General features: G+C 43.1%; 8 non-coding genes across 8 annotated transcripts; all 8 read right to left on the bottom strand.

The window, feature by feature from the left end:
* Window positions 1-1,021: 1,021 nt before the first annotated feature.
* Window positions 1,022-1,094, bottom strand: TRNAT-UGU (transfer RNA threonine (anticodon UGU)). The gene has a single exon. It is a non-coding gene; the product is annotated as a tRNA-Thr (tRNA).
* Window positions 1,095-2,862: 1,768 nt separating this feature from the next.
* TRNAT-AGU (transfer RNA threonine (anticodon AGU)) lies at window positions 2,863-2,935 on the bottom strand. The gene has a single exon. It is a non-coding gene; the product is annotated as a tRNA-Thr (tRNA).
* A 7,446-nt stretch (window positions 2,936-10,381) lies between these two features.
* TRNAT-UGU (transfer RNA threonine (anticodon UGU)) lies at window positions 10,382-10,454 on the bottom strand. The gene has a single exon. It is a non-coding gene; the product is annotated as a tRNA-Thr (tRNA).
* Window positions 10,455-12,216: 1,762 nt separating this feature from the next.
* TRNAT-UGU (transfer RNA threonine (anticodon UGU)) lies at window positions 12,217-12,289 on the bottom strand. Its single transcript has one exon. It is a non-coding gene; the product is annotated as a tRNA-Thr (tRNA).
* A 1,760-nt stretch (window positions 12,290-14,049) lies between these two features.
* TRNAT-UGU (transfer RNA threonine (anticodon UGU)) lies at window positions 14,050-14,122 on the bottom strand. Its single transcript has one exon. It is a non-coding gene; the product is annotated as a tRNA-Thr (tRNA).
* A 1,762-nt stretch (window positions 14,123-15,884) lies between these two features.
* TRNAT-UGU (transfer RNA threonine (anticodon UGU)) lies at window positions 15,885-15,957 on the bottom strand. The gene has a single exon. It is a non-coding gene; the product is annotated as a tRNA-Thr (tRNA).
* Window positions 15,958-17,717: 1,760 nt separating this feature from the next.
* Window positions 17,718-17,790, bottom strand: TRNAT-UGU (transfer RNA threonine (anticodon UGU)). The gene has a single exon. It is a non-coding gene; the product is annotated as a tRNA-Thr (tRNA).
* Window positions 17,791-19,553: 1,763 nt separating this feature from the next.
* Window positions 19,554-19,626, bottom strand: TRNAT-UGU (transfer RNA threonine (anticodon UGU)). Its single transcript has one exon. It is a non-coding gene; the product is annotated as a tRNA-Thr (tRNA).
* Window positions 19,627-19,698: the final 72 nt, after the last annotated feature.

Genomic DNA, 19,698 nt, shown 5'->3' with positions numbered 1-19,698 from the left:
CTGGTTTGTGGACTACTTTTTCTCTTTTTTTCACAGCACGATCTCGTTTGACAGAAGTCGAGCTCATTGCATGACATCGACCCTGTTACATAATTAATTGAACTTTTGCCGGTTACATAGATAATTGCACTTTTGCCGATAGGTTTCAATATGAGTGAACTGTAGCAGCGCGATTGCGCTCATTATTTACATTTAATGAGTCAAGAAAAGTCTGGTTGGGAGTTTACAACTGCTAATAGCTCTATCTCGGAGAAATGCCAGACCAGTTGTATTGCAAGTGCTTGTTTACTCTTTGTATCTGTTCTGCAAATTGCAGCACACCACATGCAAAGAGGCAGTAAGATGGAGAAATAAAGACATCTGTTCTCCTTACACCAGCCTCGGGGAGGCGCACCATTGTGGCAAAAAAATATGACTGTATGTTTTTGTAAACATGGGTTTACATCAAAATCCATGTGTGGATGTACAAGAAAACCATGTACCACCTGTGGAACACCTACCTGACGCAAAGTAAAGCATGGCAGAGCAAGGTGCTGTGTGCTGTTACTTTTTCTTAACATGTGCATGGCTTTGTAAATACCAAAAAACGAATTGTGTTAATGCTGCATCGAAAAAGTGATGCAACCCGATGAAAAATCTGTTTAAACGTGGGCCTAAATGTACACTTAAATTCCGGACCCGAAAAAAAGAACAAGTTAAAATCTCACAGTGAAATCAGGATGATATTAAAAAAATGACATGTGCATTGGAAAGGACGTGGCTGAAGGGGCACCAAATCCAACGACCAAGTCAAGAATGATATTTTGGGATGTCACACTCTAAACGTCCCCCATACTCACACAAGTCAATTGTATGACCCTGTAGGAGTCTTGTGTTTGTCATTCCACTGACACTGTGTGTAATGCCCCCTATTCTTGCGTGCTTTGCCCTGTGTCGCCTTTGTTTTTCTATCTTGAAAAGAATATTTGTAGTGAGGCTCCCCAATGAACTAAAAAGTGTTGTTAAATCCCAAATGTTTGTGAGGCCCCAGTGAGATTTGAACTCACGACCCCTGGTTTACAAGACCAGTGCTCTAACCCCTGAGCTATGGAGCCAGGAGCTTGTCAGCATGCCGTGCTGGGGACAATATGAAGGAGCAGAGCATACCTGAGTTACAATGGAATCAGCAGGAGAGAGGATTGTGTGAGTCTGAGAAAGAAAAGGGGCATAGCTTCAAACCTCAATCTGGCATAGCTTTCCAAGGCTACTATTGCCAGTGATTGTGTATTTTAAAAAGGTAGTAAATTTGTATCCTTTCAAGGAGTACATCTATGGGTGCAGATTTGCTACTTTTTTGGTAAACTGATCACTAATTGGAATATTTAGAAAGAAGGGACGCAGTGCAGCACAGCGAGCAAAGTTCCTTTGTGCGTCACTCGAAGAGAGCAGAACTGAGACATATCTTCACAGAAATGGTGCAGTTCTGCTCTTTGTCTATGCAAAGGTGCACTTCGGGCTGCCTTGAGTGCAAGGGTATCTGCCTTATGTTCAGGAGAGCTGATGTGCATAAAGGGATATCTTCCTCCAACTATCATAGGAGATTTTTTAGAGTCAAGCCTGCGCTAGAATGCGCTTGCGCATGCGTATTGCTTGCGAGACGGTGTTGTAGTTAGAAAAGGGCTAGGAGTCCCGTCCATTTCACGTTGGTGTCTTTCATTGGTTCGTGGGCTTCCCTGATAAAATCTGCTTGCTTTCGTTAGTGGAAGGCATGCATACGTCATGCCTTTTCCGGTGGTTAGCCCTCCTTGAGCGCAGCGACCAAGTACTGAAAACATAGGAGGTTCGCTGTTTTCCATCTGGTTTGTGGACTACGTTTTCTCTTTTTTTTCACAGCACAATCTCGTTTGACAGAAGTTGAGCTCATTGCATGACATCAACCCTTTTACATAATTAATTGAACGTTTGCCGGTTACATAGATAATTGCACTTTTGCCGATAGGTTTCAATATGAGTGAACTGTAGCAGCGCAATCGCACTCATTATTTACATTTAATGAGCCAAGAAAAGTCTGGTTGGGAGTTTACAACTGCTAATAGCTCTATCTCTGAGAAATGCCAGACCAGTTGTATTGCAAGTGCTTGTTTACTCTTTGTATCTGTTCTGCAAATTGCAGCACACCACATGCAAAGAGGCAGTAACATGGAGAAATAAAGACATCTGTTCTCCTTACACCAGCCTCGGGGAGGCGCACCATTGTGGCACAAAACCATGACTGTATGTTTTTGTAAACATGGTTTTACATCAAAATCCATGTGTGGATGTACAAGAAAACCATGTACCACCTGTGGAACACCTACCTGACGCAAAATAAAGCATGGCAGAGCAAGGTGCTGTGTGCTGTTACCTTTTCTTAACATGTGCATGGCTTTACCAAGTAAATACCAAAAAACGAATTGTGTTAATGCTGCATTGAAAAAGTGATGCAACCCAATGCAAAATCGGTTTAAACATGGGCCTAAATATACACTTACATTCCGGACCCGAAAAAAAGAACAAGTTAAAATCTCACAGTGAAATCGGGATGATATTAAAAAAATGACATGTGCATTGGAAAGGACGTGGCTGAAGGGGCACCAAAGCCAACGACCAAGTCAAGAATGATATTTTGGGATGTCACACTCTAAACATCCCCCATACTCACACAAGTCAATTGTATGACCCTGTAGGAGTCTTGTGTTTGTCATTCCACTGACACTGTGTGTAATGCCCCCCTTTCTTGCGTGCTTTGCCCTGTGTCGCCTTTGTTGTTCTATCTTGAAAAGAATATTTGTAGTGAGGCTCCCCAATGAACTAAAAAGTGTTGTTAAATCCAAAATGTTTGTGAGGCCCCAGTGAGATTTGAACTCACGACCCCTGGTTTACTAGACCAGTGCTCTAATCCCTGAGCAATGGAGCCAGGAGCTTGTCAGGGTGCTGTGCTGGGACTATATGAAGGAGCAGAGCATACCTGAGTTACAATGGAATCAGCAGGAGAGAGGATTGTGTGAGTCTGAGAAAGAAAAGGGGCATAGCTTCAAACCTGAATCTGGCATAGCTTTCCAAGGCTACTATTGCCAGTGACTGTGTATTTTAAAAAGGTAGTAAATTTGTATCCTTTCAAGGAGTACATCTATGGGTGCAGATTTGCTACTTTTTTGTTAAACTGATCACTAATTGGAATATTTAGAAAGAAGGGACGCAGTGCAGCACAGCCAGCAAAGTTCCTTTGTGCGTCACTCGAAGAGAGCAAAACTGAGACATATCTTCACAGAAATGGTGCAGTTCTGCTCTTTGTCTATGCAACGGTGCACTTCGGGCTGCCATGAGTGCAAGGGTATCTGCCTTATGTTCAGGAGAGCTGATGTGTATAAAGGGATATCTTCCTCCAACTATCATAGGAGATTTTTTAGAGTCAAGCCTGCGCTAGAATGCGCTTGTGCATGAGTATTGCTTGCGAGACGCTGTTGTAGTTAGAAAAGGGCTAGGAGCCCCGTCCATTTCACGTTGGTGTCTTTCATTGGTTCGTGGGCTTCCCTGTTAAAATCTGCTTGCTTTCGTTAGTGGAAGGCATGCATACGTCATGCCTTTTCCGGTGGTTAGCCCTCCTTGAGCGCAGCGACCAAGTACTGAAAACAAAGGAGGCTCGCTGTTTTCCATCTGGTTTGTGGACTACTTTTTCTCTTTTTTTTCACAGCACAATCTCGTTTGACAGAAGTCGAGCTCATTGCATGACATCAACCCTGTTACATAATTAATTGAACTTTTGCCGGTTACATAGATAATTGCACTTTTGCCGATAGTTTTCAATATGAGTGAACTGTAGCAGCACGATCGCGCTCATTATTTACATTTAATGAGTCAAGAAAAGTCTGGTTGGGAGTTTACAACTGCTAATAGCTCTATCTCTGAGAAATGCCAGACATGTTGTATTGCAAGTGCTTGTTTACTCTTTGTATCTGCAAATTGTAGCACACCACATGCAAAGAGGCAGTGACATGGAGAAATAAAGACATCTGTTCGCCTTACACCAGCCTCGGGTAGGCGCAACATTGTTGCACAAAACCATGACTGTATGTTTTTGTAAATATGGGTTTACATCAAAATCCATGTGTGGATGTATGAGAAAAACATGTACCACCCGTGGAACACCTACCTGACGCAAAGTAAAGCATGGCAGAGCAAGGTGCTGTGTGCTGTTACCTTTTCTTAACATGTGCATGGCTTTGTAAATACCAAAAAACGAATTGTGTTAATGCTGCATTGAAAAAGTGATGCAACCCAATGCAAAATCGGTTTAAACATGGGCCTAAATATACACTTACATTCTGGACCCGAAAAAAAGAACAAGTTAAAATCTCACAGTGAAATCAGGATGATATTAAAAAAATGACATGTGCATTGGAAAGGACGTGGCTGAAGGGGCACCAAAGCCAACGACCAAGTCAAGAATGATATTTTGGGATGTCACACTCTAAACATCCCCCATACTCACACAAGTCAATAGTATGACCCTGTAGGAGTCTTGTGTTTGTCATTCCACTGACACTGTGTGTAATGCCCCCCGTTATTGCGTGCTTTGCCCTGTGTCGCCTTTGTTTTTCTATCTTGAAAAGAATATTTGTAGTGAGGCTCCCCAATGAACTAAAAAGTGTTGTTAAATCCAAAATGTTTGTGAGGCCCCATTGAGATTTGAACTCACGACCCCTGGTTCACGACCCCTGGTTTACACTGTGTGTAATGCCCCCCTTTCTTGCGTGCTTTGCCCTGTGTCGCCTTTGTTTTTCTATCTTGAAAAGAATATTTGTAGTGAGGCTCCCCAATGAACTAAAAAGTGTAGTTAAATCCAAAATGTTTGTGAGGCCAGGGGAGATTTGAACTAACGACCCCTGGTTTACAAGACCAGCGTTCTAACACCTGAGCTATGGAGCCAGGAGCTTGTCAGGATGCCGTGCTGGGGACTATATGAAGGAGCAGAGCATACCTGAGTTACAATGGAATCAGCAGGAGAGAGGATTGTGTGAGTCTGAGAAAGAAAAGGGGCATAGCTTCAAACCTGAATCTGGCATAGCTTTCCAAGGCTACTATTGCCAGTGATTGTGTATTTTAAAAAGGTAGTAAATTTGTATCCTTTCAAGGAGTACATCTATGGGTGCAGATTTGCTACTTTTTTGGTAAACTGATCACTAATTGGAATATTTAGAAAGAAGGGACGCAGTGCAGCACAGCGAGCAAAGTTCCTTTGTGCGTCACTCGAAGAGAGCAGAACTGAGACATATCTTCACAGAAATGGTGCAGTTCTGCTCTTTGTCTATGCAAAGGTGCACTTCGGGCTGCCTTGAGTGCAAGGGTATCTGCCTTATGTTCAGGAGAGCTGATGTGCATAAAGGGATATCTTCCTCCAACTATCATAGGAGATTTTTTAGAGTCAAGCCTGCGCTAGAATGCGCTTGCGCATGCGTATTGCTTGCGAGACGCTGTTGTAGTTAGAAAAGGGCTAGGAGCCCCGTCCATTTCACGTTGGTGTCTTTCATTGGTTCGTGGGCTTCCCTGATAAAATCTGCTTGCTTTCGTTAGTGGAAGGCATGCATACGTCATGCCTTTTCCGGTGGTTAGCCCTCCTTGAGCGCAGCGACCAAGTACTGAAAACATAGGAGGTTCGCTGTTTTCCATCTGGTTTGTGGACTACGTTTTCTCTTTTTTTTCACAGCACAATCTCGTTTGACAGAAGTTGAGCTCATTGCATGACATCAACCCTTTTACATAATTAATTGAACGTTTGCCGGTTACATAGATAATTGCACTTTTGCCGATAGGTTTCAATATGAGTGAACTGTAGCAGCGCAATCGCACTCATTATTTACATTTAATGAGCCAAGAAAAGTCTGGTTGGGAGTTTACAACTGCTAATAGCTCTATCTCGGAGAAATGCCAGACCAGTTGTATTGCAAGTGCTTGTTTACTCTTTGTATCTGTTCTGCAAATTGCAGCACACCATATGCAAAGAGGCAGTAACATGGAGAAATAAAGACATCTGTTCTCCTTACACCAGCCTCGGGGAGGCGCACCATTGTGGCACAAAACCATGACTGTATGTTTTTGTAAACATGGTTTTACATCAAAATCCATGTGTGGATGTACAAGAAAACCATGTACCACCTGTGGAACACCTACCTGACGCAAAGTAAAGCATGGCAGAGCAAGGTGCTGTGTGCTGTTACCTTTTCTTAACATGTGCATGGCTTTGTAAATACCAAAAAACGAATTGTGTTAATGCTGCATTGAAAAAGTGATGCAACCCAATGCAAAATCGGTTTAAACATGGGCCTAAATATACACTTACATTCCGGACCCGAAAAAAAGAACAAGTTAAAATCTCACAGTGAAATCGGGATGATATTAAAAAAATGACATGTGCATAGGAAAGGACGTGGCTGAAGGGGCACCAAAGCCAACGACCAAGTCAAGAATGATATTTTGGGATGTCACACTCTAAACATCCCCCATACTCACACAAGCCAATAGTATGACCCTGTAGGAGTCTTGTGTTTGTCATTCCACTGACACTGTGTGTAATGCCCCCCGTTATTGCGTGCTTTGCCCTGTGTCGCCTTTGTTTTTCTATCTTGAAAAGAGTATTTGTAGTGAGGCTCCCCAATGAACTAAAAAGTGTTGTTAAATCCAAAATGTTTGTGAGGCCCCAGGGAGATTTGAACTAACGACCCCTGGTTTACAAGACCAGCTCTCTAACCCCTGAGCTATGGAGCCAGGAGCTTGTCAGGCTGTCGTGCTGGGGACAATATGAAGGAGCAGAGCATACCTGAGTTACAATGGAATCAGCAGGAGAGAGGATTGTGTGAGTCTGAGAAAGAAAAGGGGCATAGCTTCAAACCTCAATCTGGCATAGCTTTCCAAGGCTACTATTGCCAGTCATTGTGTATTTTAAAAAGGTAGTAAATTTGTATCCTTTCAAGGAGTACATCTATGGGTGCAGATTTGCTACTTTTTTGGTAAACTGATCACTAATTGGAATATTTAGAAAGAAGGGACGCAGAGCAGCACAGCGAGCAAAGTTCCTTTGTGCGTCACTCGAAGAGAGCAGAACTGAGACATATCTTCACAGAAATGGTGCAGTTCTGCTCTTTGTCTATGCAAAGGTGCACTTCGGGCTGCCTTGAGTGCAAGGGTATCTGCCTTATGTTCAGGAGAGCTGATGTGCATAAAGGGATATCTTCCTCCAACTATCATAGGAGATTTTTTAGAGTCAAGCCTGCGCTAGAATGCGCTTGCGCATGCGTATTGCTTGCGAGACGCTGTTGTAGTTAGAAAAGGGCTAGGAGCCCCGTCCATTTCACGTTGGTATCTTTCATTGGTTCGTGGGCTTCCCTGTTAAAATCTGCTTGCTTTCGTTAGTGGAAGGCATGCATACGTCATGCCTTTTCCGGTGGTTAGCCCTCCTTGAGCGCAGCGACCAAGTACTGAAAACAAAGGAGGCTCGCTGTTTTCCATCTGGTTTGTGGACTACTTTTTCTCTTTTTTTTCACAGCACAATCTCGTTTGACAGAAGTTGAGCTCATTGCATGACATCAACCCTGTTACATAATTAATTGAACTTTTGCCGGTTACATAGATAATTGCACTTTTGCCGATAGGTTTCAATATGAGTGAACTGTAGCAGCGCGATCGCACTCATTATTTACATTTAATGAGCCAAGAAAAGTCTGGTTGGGAGTTTACAACTGCTGATAGCTCTATCTCGGAGAAATGCCAGACATGTTGTATTGCAAGTGCTTGTTTACTCTTTGTATCTGTGCTGCAAATTGTAGCACACCACATGCAAAGAGGCAGTGACATGGAGAAATAAAGACATCTGTTCGCCTTACACCAGCCTCGGGTAGGCGCAACATTGTTGCACAAAACCATGACTGTATGTTTTTGTAAATATGGGTTTACATCAAAATCCATGTGTGGATGTATGAGAAAAACATGTACCACCCGTGGAACAGCTACCTGACGCAAAGTAAAGCATGGCAGAGCAAGGTGCTGTGTGCTGTTACCTTTTCTTAACATGTGCATGGCTTTGTAAATACCAAAAAACGAATTGTGTTAATGCTGCATTGAAAAAGTGATGCAACCCAATGCAAAATCGGTTTAAACATGGGCCTAAATATACACTTACATTCTGGACCCGAAAAAAAGAACAAGTTAAAATCTCACAGTGAAATCAGGATGATATTAAAAAAATGACATGTGCATTGGAAAGGACGTGGCTGAAGGGGCACCAAAGCCAACGACCAAGTCAAGAATGATATTTTGGGATGTCACGCTCTAAACATCCCCCATATTCACACAAGTCAATAGTATGACCCTGTAGGAGTCTTGTGTTTGTCATTCCACTGACACTGTGTGTAATGCCCCCCGTTATTGCGTGCTTTGCCCTGTGTCGCCTTTGTTTTTCTATCTTGAAAAGAATATTTGTAGTGAGGCTCCCCAATGAACTAAAAAGTGTTGTTAAATCCAAAATTTTTGTGAGGCCCCAGTGGGATTTGAACTCACGACCCTTGGTTTACAATACGAGTGCTCTAACCCCTGAGCTATCGAGCCAGGTGCTTGTCAGAGGGCCGTGCTGGGGACTATATGAAGGAGCAGAGCATACCCGAGTTACAATGGAATCAGCAGGAGAGAGGATTGTGTGAGTCTGAGAATGAAAAAGGGCATAGCTTCAAACCTCAATCTGGCATAGCTTTCCAAGGCTACTATTGCCAGTGATTGTGTATTTGAAAAAGGTAGTAAATTTGTATCCTTTCAAGGAGTACATCTATGGGTGCAGATTTGCTACTTTTTTGGTAAACTGATCACTAATTGGAATATTTAGAAAGAAGGGACGCAGTGCAGCACAGCGAGCAAAGTTCCTTTGTGCGTCACTCGAAGAGAGCAGAACTGAGACATATCTTCACAGAAATGGTGCAGTTCTGCTCTTTGTCTATGCAAAGGTGCACTTCGGGCTGCCTTGAGTGCAAGGGTATCTGCCTTATGTTCAGGAGAGCTGATGTGCATAAAGGGATATCTTCCTCCAACTATCATAGGAGATTTTTTAGAGTCAAGCCTGCGCTAGAATGCGCTTGCTAATGCGTATTTCTTGCGAGACGTTGTTGTAGTTAGAAAAGGGCTAGGAGCCCTGTCCATTTCACGTTGGTGTCTTTCATTGGTTCGTGGGCTTCCCTGTTAAAATCTGCTTGCTTTCGTTAATGGAAGGCATGCATACGTCATGCCTTTTCCGGTGGTTAGCCCTCCTTGAGCGCAGCGACCAAGTACTGAAAACTTAGGAGGCTCGCTGTTTTCCATCTGGTTTGTGGACTACTTGTTCTCTTTTTTTCACAGCACGATCTCGTTTGACAGAAGTCGAGCTCATTGCATGACATCGACCCTGTTACATAATTAATTGAACTTTTGCCGGTTACATAGATAATTGCACTTTTGCCGATAGGTTTCAATCTGAGTGAACTGTAGCAGCGCGATTGCGCTCATTATTTACATTTAATGAGTCAAGAAAAGTCTGGTTGGGAGTTTACAACTGCTAATAGCTCTATCTCGGAGAAATGCCAGACCAGTTGTATTGCAAGTGCTTGTTTACTCTTTGTATCTGTTCTGCAAATTGCAGCACACAACATGCAAAGAGGCAGTAACATGGAGAAATAAAGACATCTGTTCTCCTTACACCAGCCTCGGGGAGGAGCACCATTGTGGCACAAAACCATGACTGTATGTTTTTGTAAACATGGGTTTACATCAAAATCCATGTGTGGATGTACAAGAAAACCATGTACCACCTGTGGAACACCTACCTGACGCAAAGTAAAGCATGGCAGAGCAAGGTGCTGTGTGCTGTTACTTTTTCTTAACATGTGCATGGCTTTGTAAATACCAAAAAACGAATTGTGTTAATGCTGCATCGAAAAAGTGATGCAACCCGATGAAAAATCTGTTTAAACATGGGCCTAAATGTACATTTAAATTCCGGACCCGAAAAAAAGAACAAGTTAAAATCTCACAGTGAAATCAGGATGATATTAAAAAAATGACATGTGCATTGGAAAGGACGTGGCTGAAGGGGCACCAAAGCCAACGACCAAGTCAAGAATGATATTTTGGGATGTCACACTCTAAACATCCCCCATACTCACACAAGTCAATTGTATGACCCTATAGGAGTCTTGTGTTTGTCATTCCACTGACACTGTGTGTAATGCCCCCCGTTCTTGCGTGCTTTGCCCTGTGTCGCCTTTGTTTTTCTATCTTGAAAAGAATATTTGTAGTGAGGCTCCCCAATGAACTAAAAAGTGTTGTTAAATCCAAAATGTTTGTGAGGCCCCAGTGAGATTTGAACTCACGACCCCTGGTTTACAAGACCAGTGCTCTTACCCCTGAGCTATGGAGCCAGGAGCTTGTCAGAATGCCGTGCTGGGGACTATATGAAGGAGCAGAGCATACCTGAGTTACAATGGAATCAGCAGGAGAGAGGATTGTGTGAGTCTGAGAAAGAAAAGGGGCATAGCTTCAAACCTCAATCTGGCATAGCTTTCCAAGGCTACTATTGCCAGTGATTGTGCATTTGAAAAAGGTAGTAAATTTGAATCCTTTCAAGGAGTACATCTATGGGTGCAGATTTGCTACTTTTTTGGTAAACTGATCACTAATTGGAATATTTAGAAAGAAGGGACGCAGTGCAGCACAGCCAGCAAAGTTCCTTTGTGCGTCACTCGAAGAGAGCAGAACTGAGACATATCATCACAGAAATGGTGCAGTTCTGCTCTTTGTCTATGCAAAGGTGCACTTCGGGCTGCCTTGAGTGCAAGGGTATCTGCCTTATGTTCAGGAGAGCTGATGTGCATAAAGGGATATCTTCCTCCAACTATCCTAGGAGATTTTTTAGAGTCAAGCCTGCGCTAGAATGCGCTTGCGCATGCGTATTGCTTGCGAGACGCTGTAGTAGTTAGAAAAGGGCTAGGAGCCCCGTCCATTTCACGTTGGTGTCTTTCATTGGTTTGTGGGCTTCCCTGTTAAAATCTGCTTGCTTTCGTTAGTGGAAGGCATGCATACGTCATGCCTTTTCCGGTGGTTAGCCCTCCTTGAGCGCAGCGACCAAGTACTGAAAACATAAAAGGCTCACTGTGTTCCATCTGGTTTGTGGACTACTTTTTCTCTTTTTTTCACAGCACGATCTCGTTTGACAGAAGTCGAGCTCATTGCATGACATCGACCCTGTTACATAATTAATTGAACTTTTGCCGGTTACATAGATAATTGCACTTTTGCCGATAGGTTTCAATATGAGTGAACTGTAGCAGCGCGATTGCGCTCATTATTTACATTTAATGAGTCAAGAAAAGTCTGGTTGGGAGTTTACAACTGCTAATAGCTCTATCTCGGAGAAATGCCAGACCAGTTGTATTGCAAGTGCTTGTTTACTCTTTGTATCTGTTCTGCAAATTGCAGCACACCACATGCAAAGAGGCAGTAAGATGGAGAAATAAAGACATCTGTTCTCCTTACACCAGCCTCGGGGAGGCGCACCATTGTGGCAAAAAAATATGACTGTATGTTTTTGTAAACATGGGTTTACATCAAAATCCATGTGTGGATGTACAAGAAAACCATGTACCACCTGTGGAACACCTACCTGACGCAAAGTAAAGCATGGCAGAGCAAGGTGCTGTGTGCTGTTACTTTTTCTTAACATGTGCATGGCTTTGTAAATACCAAAAAACGAATTGTGTTAATGCTGCATCGAAAAAGTGATGCAACCCGATGAAAAATCTGTTTAAACGTGGGCCTAAATGTACACTTAAATTCCGGACCCGAAAAAAAGAACAAGTTAAAATCTCACAGTGAAATCAGGATGATATTAAAAAAATGACATGTGCATTGGAAAGGACGTGGCTGAAGGGGCACCAAAGCCAACGACCAAGTCAAGAATGATATTTTGGGATGTCACACTCTAAACGTCCCCCATACTCACACAAGTCAATTGTATGACCCTGTAGGAGTCTTGTGTTTGTCATTCCACTGACACTGTGTGTAATGCCCCCTATTCTTGCGTGCTTTGCCCTGTGTCGCCTTTGTTTTTCTATCTTGAAAAGAATATTTGTAGTGAGGCTCCCCAATGAACTAAAAAGTGTTGTTAAATCCCAAATGTTTGTGAGGCCCCAGTGAGATTTGAACTCACGACCCCTGGTTTACAAGACCAGTGCTCTAACCCCTGAGCTATGGAGCCAGGAGCTTGTCAGCATGCCGTGCTGGGGACTATATGAAGGAGCAGAGCATACCTGAGTTACAATGGAATCAGCAGGAGAAAGGATTGTGTGAGTCTGAGAAAGAAAAGGGGCATAGCTTCAAACCTGAATCTGGCATAGCTTTCCAAGGCTACTATTGCCAGTGATTGTGTATTTTAAAAAGGTAGTAAATTTGTATCCTTTCAAGGAGTACATCTATGGGTGCAGATTTGCTACTTTTTTGGTAAACTGATCACTAATTGCAATATTTAGAAAGAAGGGACGCAGTGCAGCACAGCGAGCAAAGTTCCTTTGTGCGTCACTCGAAGAGAGCAGAACTGAGACATATCTTCACAGAAATGGTGCAGTTCTGCTCTTTGTCTATGCAAAGGTGCACTTCGGGCTGCCTTGAGTGCAAGGGTATCTGCCTTATGTTCAGGAGAGCTGATGTTCATAAAGGGATATCTTCCTCCAACTATCCTAGGAGATTTTTTAGAGTCAAGCCTGCGCTAGAATGCGCTTGCGCATGCGTATTGCTTGCGAGACGCTGTAGTAGTTAGAAAAGGGCTAGGAGCCCCGTCCATTTCACGTTGGTGTCTTTCATTGGTTCGTGGGCTTCCCTGTTAAAATCTGCTTGCTTTCATTAGTGGAAGGCATGCATACGTCATGCCTTTTCCGGTGGTTAGCCCTCCTTGAGCGCAGTGACCAAGTACTGAAAACATAGGAGGCTCGCTGTTTTCCATCTGGTTTGTGGACTACTTTTTCTCTTTTTTTCACAGCACGATCTCGTTTGACAGAAGTCGAGCTCATTGCATGACATCGACCCTGTTACATAATTAATTGAACTTTTGCCGGTTACATAGATAATTGCACTTTTGCCGATAGGTTTCAATATAAGTGAACTGTAGCAGCGCGATTGCGCTCATTATTTACATTTAATGAGTCAAGAAAAGTCTGGTTGGGAGTTTACAACTGCTAATAGCTCTATCTCGGAGAAATGCCAGACCAGTTGTATTGCAAGTATTTGTTTACTCTTTGTATCTGTTCTGCTAATTGCAGCACACCACATGGAAAGAGGCAGTGACATGGAGAAATAAAGACATCTGTTCTCCTTACACCAGCCTCGGGGAGGCGCACCATTGTGGCACAAAACCATGACTGTATGTTTTTGTAAACATGGGTTTACATCAAAATCCATCTGTGGATGTACAAGAAAACCATGTACCACCTGTGGAACACCTACCTGACGCAAAGTAAAGCATGGCAGAGCAAGGTGCTGTGTGCTGTTACTTTTTCTTAACATGTGCATGGCTTTGTAAATACCAAAAAACGAATTGTGTTAATGCTGCATCGAAAAAGTGATGCAACCCGATGAAAAATCTGTTTAAACATGGGCCTAAATGTACACTTAAATTCCGGACCCGAAAAAAAGAACAAGTTAAAATCTCACAGTGAAATCAGGATGATATTTAAAAAATGACGTGCATTGGAAAGGACGTGGCTGAAGGGGCACCAAAGCCAACGACCAAGTCAAGAATGATATTTTGGGATGTCACATTCTAAACATCCCCCATACTCACACAAGTCAATTGTATGACCCTGTAGGAGTCTTGTGTTTGTCATTCCACTGACACTGTGTGTAATGCCCCCCGTTCTTGCGTGCTTTGCCCTGTGTCGCCTTTGTTTTTCTATCTTGAAAAGAATATTTGTAGTGAGGCTCCCCAATGAACTAAAAAGTGTTGTTAAATCCCAAATGTTTGTGAGGCCCCAGTGAGATTTGAACACACGACCCCTGGTTTACAAGACCAGTGCTCTAACCCCTGAGCTATGGAGCCAGGAGCTTGTCAGGATGCAGTGCTGGGGACTATATGAAGGAGCAGAGCATACCTGAGATACAATTGAATCCGCAGGAGAGAGGATTGTGTGAGTCTGAGAAAGAAAAGGGGCATAGCTTCAAACCTGAATCTGGCATAGCTTTCCAAGGCTACTATTGCCAGTGATTGTGTATTTGAAAAAGGTAGTAAATTTGTATCCTTTCAAGGAGTACATCTATGGGTGCAGATTTGCTACTTTTTTGGTAAACTGATCACTAATTGGAATATTTAGAAAGAAGGGACGCAGTGCAGCACAGCGAGCAAAGTTCCTTTGTGCGTCACTCGAAGAGAGCAGAACTGAGACATATCTTCACAGAAATGGTGCAGTTCAGCTCTTTGTCTATGCAAAGGTGCACTTCGGGCTGCCTTGAGTGCAAGGGTATCTGCCTTATGTTCAGGAGAGCTGATGTGCATAAAGGGATATCTTCCTCCAACTATCCTAGGAGATTTTTTAGAGTCAAGCCTGCGCTAGAATGCGCTTGCGCATGCGTATTGCTTGCGAGACGCTGTAGTAGTTAGAAAAGGGCTAGGAGCCCCGTCCATTTCACATTGGTGTCTTTCATTGGTTTGTGGGCTTCCCTGTTAAAATCTGCTTGCTTTCGTTAGTGGAAGGCATGCATACGTCATGCCTTTTCCGGTGGTTAGCCCTCCTTGAGCGCAGCGACCAAGTACTGAAAACATAGGAGGCTCACTGTGTTCCATCTGGTTTGTGGACTACTTTTTCTCTTTTTTTCACAGCACGATCTCGTTTGACAGAAGTCGAGCTCATTGCATGACATCGACCCTGTTACATAATTAATTGAACTTTTGCCGGTTACATAGATAATTGCACTTTTGCCGATAGGTTTCAATATGAGTGAACTGTAGCAGCGCGATTGCGCTCATTATTTACATTTAATGAGTCAAGAAAAGTCTGGTTGGGAGTTTACAACTGCTAATAGCTCTATCTCGGAGAAATGCCAGACCAGTTGTATTGCAAGTGCTTGTTTACTCTTTGTATCTGTTCTGCAAATTGCAGCACACCACATGCAAAGAGGCAGTAAGATGGAGAAATAAAGACATCTGTTCTCCTTACACCAGCCTCGGGGAGGCGCACCATTGTGGCAAAAAAATATGACTGTATGTTTTTGTAAACATGGGTTTACATCAAAATCCATGTGTGGATGTACAAGAAAACCATGTACCACCTGTGGAACACCTACCTGACGCAAAGTAAAGCATGGCAGAGCAAGGTGCTGTGTGCTGTTACTTTTTCTTAACATGTGCATGGCTTTGTAAATACCAAAAAACGAATTGTGTTAATGCTGCATCGAAAAAGTGATGCAACCCGATGAAAAATCTGTTTAAACGTGGGCCTAAATGTACACTTAAATTCCGGACCCGAAAAAAAGAACAAGTTAAAATCTCACAGTGAAATCAGGATGATATTAAAAAAATGACATGTGCATTGGAAAGGACGTGGCTGAAGGGGCACCAAAGCCAACGACCAAGTCAAGAATGATATTTTGGGATGTCACACTCTAAACGTCCCCCATACTCACACAAGTCAATTGTATGACCCTGTAGGAGTCTTGTGTTTGTCATTCCACTGACACTGTGTGTAATGCCCCCTATTCTTGCGTGCTTTGCCCTGTGTCGCCTTTGTTTTTCTATCTTGAAAAGAATATTTGTAGTGAGGCTCCCCAATGAACTAAAAAGTGTTGTTAAATCCCAAATGTTTGTGAGGCCCCAGTGAGATTTGAACTCACGACCCCTGGTTTACAAGACCAGTGCTCTAACCCCTGAGCTATGGAGCCAGGAGCTTGTCAGCATGCCGTGCTGGGGACTATATGAAGGAGCAGAGCATACCTGAGTTACAATGGAATCAGCAGGAGAAAGGATTGTGTGAGTCTGAGAAAGAAAAGGGGCATAGCTTCAAACCTGAATCTGGCATAGCTTTCCAAGGCTACTATTGCCAGTGAGTGTGTATTTTAAAAAGGTAGTAAATTTGTATCCTTTCAAGGAGTACATCTATGGGTGCAGATTTGCTACTTTTTTGGTAAACTGATCACTAATTGCAATATTTAGAAAGAAGGGACGCAGTGCAGCACAGCGAGCAAAGTTCCTTTGTGCGTCACTCGAAGAGAGCAGAACTGAGACATTTCTTCACAGAAATGGTGCAGTTCTGCTCTTTGTCTATGCAAAGGTGCACTTCGGGCTGCCTTGAGTGCAAGGGTATCTGCCTTATGTTCAGGAGAGCTGATGTTCATAAAGGGATATCTTCCTCCAACTATCCTAGGAGATTTTTTAGAGTCAAGCCTGCGCTAGAATGCGCTTGCGCATGCGTATTGCTTGCGAGACGCTGTAGTAGTTAGAAAAGGGCTAGGAGCCCCGTCCATTTCACGTTGGTGTCTTTCATTGGTTCGTGGGCTTCCCTGTTAAAATCTGCTTGCTTTCATTAGTGGAAGGCATGCATACGTCATGCCTTTTCCGGTGGTTAGCCCTCCTTGAGCGCAGCGACCAAGTACTGAAAACATAGGAGGCTCGCTGTTTTCCATCTGGTTTGTGGACTACTTTTTCTCTTTTTTTCACAGCACGATCTCGTTTGACAGAAGTCGAGCTCATTGCATGACATCGACCCTGTTACATAATTAATTGAACTTTTGCCGGTTACATAGATAATTGCACTTTTGCCGATAGGTTTCAATATAAGTGAACTGTAGCAGCGCGATTGCGCTCATTATTTACATTTAATGAGTCAAGAAAAGTCTGGTTGGGAGTTTACAACTGCTAATAGCTCTATCTCGGAGAAATGCCAGACCAGTTGTATTGCAAGTATTTGTTTACTCTTTGTATCTGTTCTGCTAATTGCAGCACACCACATGGAAAGAGGCAGTGACATGGAGAAATAAAGACATCTGTTCTCCTTACACCAGCCTCGGGGAGGCGCACCATTGTGGCACAAAACCATGACTGTATGTTTTTGTAAACATGGGTTTACATCAAAATCCATCTGTGGATGTACAAGAAAACCATGTACCACCTGTGGAACACCTACCTGACGCAAAGTAAAGCATGGCAGAGCAAGGTGCTGTGTGCTGTTACTTTTTCTTAACATGTGCATGGCTTTGTAAATACCAAAAAACGAATTGTGTTAATGCTGCATCGAAAAAGTGATGCAACCCGATGAAAAATCTGTTTAAACATGGGCCTAAATGTACACTTAAATTCCGGACCCGAAAAAAAGAACAAGTTAAAATCTCACAGTGAAATCAGGATGATATTTAAAAAATGACGTGCATTGGAAAGGACGTGGCTGAAGGGGCACCAAAGCCAACGACCAAGTCAAGAATGATATTTTGGGATGTCACATTCTAAACATCCCCCATACTCACACAAGTCAATTGTATGACCCTGTAGGAGTCTTGTGTTTGTCATTCCACTGACACTGTGTGTAATGCCCCCCGTTCTTGCGTGCTTTGCCCTGTGTCGCCTTTGTTTTTCTATCTTGAAAAGAATATTTGTAGTGAGGCTCCCCAATGAACTAAAAAGTGTTGTTAAATCCCAAATGTTTGTGAGGCCCCAGTGAGATTTGAACACACGACCCCTGGTTTACAAGACCAGTGCTCTAACCCCTGAGCTATGGAGCCAGGAGCTTGTCAGGATGCAGTGCTGGGGACTATATGAAGGAGCAGAGCATACCTGAGATACAATTGAATCCGCAGGAGAGAGGATTGTGTGAGTCTGAGAAAGAAAAGGGGCATAGCTTCAAACCTGAATCTGGCATAGCTTTCCAAGGCTACTATTGCCAGTGATTGTGTATTTGAAAAAGGTAGTAAATTTGTATCCTTTCAAGGAGTACATCTATGGGTGCAGATTTGCTACTTTTTTGGTAAACTGATCACTAATTGGAATATTTAGAAAGAAGGGACGCAGTGCAGCACAGCGAGCAAAGTTCCTTTGTGCGTCACTCGAAGAGAGCAGAACTGAGACATATCTTCACAGAAATGGTGCAGTTCTGCTCTTTGTCTATGCAAAGGTGCACTTCGGGCTGCCTTGAGTGCAAGGGTATCTGCCTTATGTTCAGGAGAGCTGATGTGCATAAAGGGATATCTTCCTCCAACTATCATAGGAGATTTTTTAGAGTCAAGCCTGCGCTAGAATGCGCTTGTGCATGAGTATTGCTTGCGAGACGCTGTTGTAGTTAGAAAAGGGCTAGGAGCCCCGTCCATTTCACGTTGGTGTCTTTCATTGGTTCGTGGGCTTCCCTGTTAAAATCTGCTTGCCTTCGTTAGTGGAAGGCATGCATACGTCTTGCCTTTTCCGGTGGTTAGCCCTCCTTGAGCGCAGCGACCAAGTACTGAAAACAAAGGAGGCTCGCTGTTTTCCATCTGGTTTGTGGACTACTTTTTCTCTTTTTTTCAGCAGCACGATCTCGTTTGACAGAAGTCGAGCTCATTGCATGACATCGACCCTGTTACATAATTAATTGAACTTTTGCCAGTTACATAGATAAATGCACTTTTGCCGATAGGTTTCAATATGAGTGAACTGTAGCAGCGTGATTGCGCTCATTATTTACATTTAATGAGTCAAGAAAAGTCTGGTTGGGAGTTTACAACTGCTAATAGCTCTATCTCGGAGAAATGCCAGACCAGTTGTATTACAAGTGCTTGTTTACTCTTTGTATCTGTTCTGCAAATTGCAGCACACCACATGCAAAGAGGCAGTAACATGGAGAAATAAAGACATCTGTTCTCCTTACACCAGCCTCGGGGAGGCGCACCATTGTGGCACAAAAATATGACTGTATGTTTTTGTAAACATGGGTTTACATCAAAATCCATATGTGGATGTACAAGAAAACCATGTACCACCTGTGGAACACCTACCTGACGCAAAGTAAAGCATGGCAGAGCAAGGTGCTGTGTGCTGTTACTTTTTCTTAACATGTGCATGGCTTTGTAAATACCAAAAAACGAATTGTGTTAATGCTGCATCGAAAAAGTGATGCAACCCGATGAAAAATCTGTTTAAACGTGGGCCTAAATGTACACTTAAATTCCAGACCCGAAAAAAAGAACAAGTTAAAATCTCACAGTGAAATCAGGATGATATTAAAAAAATGACATGTGCATTGGAAAGGACGTGGCTGAAGGGGCACCAAAGCCAACGACCAAGTCAAGAATGATATTTTGGGATGTCACACTCTAAACATCCCCCATACTCACACAAGTCAATTGTATGACCCTGTAGGAGTCCTGTGTTTGTCATTCCACTGACACTGTGTGTAATGCCCCCTGTTCTTGCGTGCTTTGCCCTGTGTCGCCTTTGTTTTTCTATCTTGAAAAGAATATTTGTAGTGAGGCTCCCCAATGAACTAAAAAGTGTTGTTAAATCCAAAATGTTTGTGAGGCCCCAGGGAGATTTGAACTCACGACCCCTGGTTTACAAGACCAGCGCTCTAACTCCTGTGCTATGGAGCCAGGAGCTTGTCAGGATGCCGTGCTGGGGACTATATGAAGGAGCAGAGCATACCTGAGTTACAATGGAATCAG

Source organism: Pleurodeles waltl, unplaced genomic scaffold, assembly GCF_031143425.1.
Source record: "Pleurodeles waltl isolate 20211129_DDA unplaced genomic scaffold, aPleWal1.hap1.20221129 scaffold_39, whole genome shotgun sequence".
Classification (NCBI taxonomy): domain Eukaryota; kingdom Metazoa; phylum Chordata; class Amphibia; order Caudata; family Salamandridae; genus Pleurodeles; species Pleurodeles waltl.
This window is presented reverse-complemented; position numbering and strand designations above follow the sequence as displayed.